We start from the raw sequence: 1,337 nt of genomic DNA, 5'->3' as shown, positions 1-1,337 counted from the left end.
CCTTAATTGTCATAGTCTATAAGATTCGAACTTTGGTCGGACACCGTACCTCACCGATTTCGCTGAAATTTGGCATGCAGTCTTGTTTTAGGGTCCTAACTACCAAATGTATATTAAAAAGTTTCAATTCTTTTTATTTTGGAAAATATCGAGAAGGCCGATTTGAAGCGTCCGTGACGGCTCGCCAACATGGCGGATCAAAGGTGTTCTTGTTACTTCGACACTGAACCTGCCGTCACAGTTTCTCGATCATACTTGGTATAGTTATAAAGAACTATCTTTCTTCTTTCTATATATCAAAATAGATTCGGCAAATGTTGAGTTTGGATGATCAACGGCCAAGAAGTTCGAAGGTATGTTAACGATGTTTTGAACAGTCTCAAATTTACTACAAAATGAAAGGCTTATAACTCCACTGTTATCTCGATTTAGAACAAGCCATTTACCATGAACAAAGCTTGTTCATTGGTGAATTGATTCCATTAATAAAAAAATTGGGGAAATGTAACCGTTAAGAATAAAAAATTATGGAACCTCTAGTAAATTGGCCATTTCAGCGCCATTTCAGCGGATCAGCTCATTTAACAGCAAATAATCGGGAGAAACATGAAAGGGTTACAGTCGTTTATAATAAGCAGTTTTCAGGTATTCTTTGCTTATCTTAAACAAATACATAATCTTTGCCAAAGATATGGCGATTTTTGAGCGTACGATCGTTTCTCCAAATTTTTATGTCGGCAACTTTATTTTATTTGTTGTCGAGATTATACGCTGTTGTTATTCAATATTCGTTTCACAAGAACTTCTGTTGCTCGCATTTCCCAAATCACTGTTTAAGAAATTGCCCATTCCGTAACAGGGTCATTCTTACTTTTTCTTTAAAAATTACTAGGAAAGCAAGAATGTCATAGAACGGTTTTATACTAGTGAAAATACCTGTCAGACATAACTTAAACTGTTTGTGTTATCTGGCTGTTTTCACAAATATGCAAATTAAGGAATTCTTAAAGTGCCTATCTTTAACTATTTCACGCTTAAAGATTACTCTAAATCTTTTCGCTTACCTTTTTGCCAAACGAAGTTTTGTGTCTCCAGGCAGAATGCTCGTTATCAGCAATGAAAGTCGAAGAGATACAGAAGCTCGAGTAAAATTCTAACTGCTGTGAAATGAACATCGTTTGAGCTTGACGTGTATTTATAGATTGCGCTCGAGCTCCGTTAATTAAGTTTATTCATTTGGCGATCAGATAAAAATCAATGAATGATCAGAGTTATTTCTAAGTCCATTTCTAAGCACGAGAAACACGGAAGTTTGTTTCAGAAGCATTTATGCATAG

This window comes from Oculina patagonica, chromosome 6 (assembly GCF_052425735.1).
Source record: "Oculina patagonica isolate OP01 chromosome 6, crgOcupat, whole genome shotgun sequence".
In the NCBI taxonomy this organism is placed as follows: domain Eukaryota; kingdom Metazoa; phylum Cnidaria; class Anthozoa; order Scleractinia; family Oculinidae; genus Oculina; species Oculina patagonica.
This window is presented reverse-complemented; position numbering follows the sequence as displayed.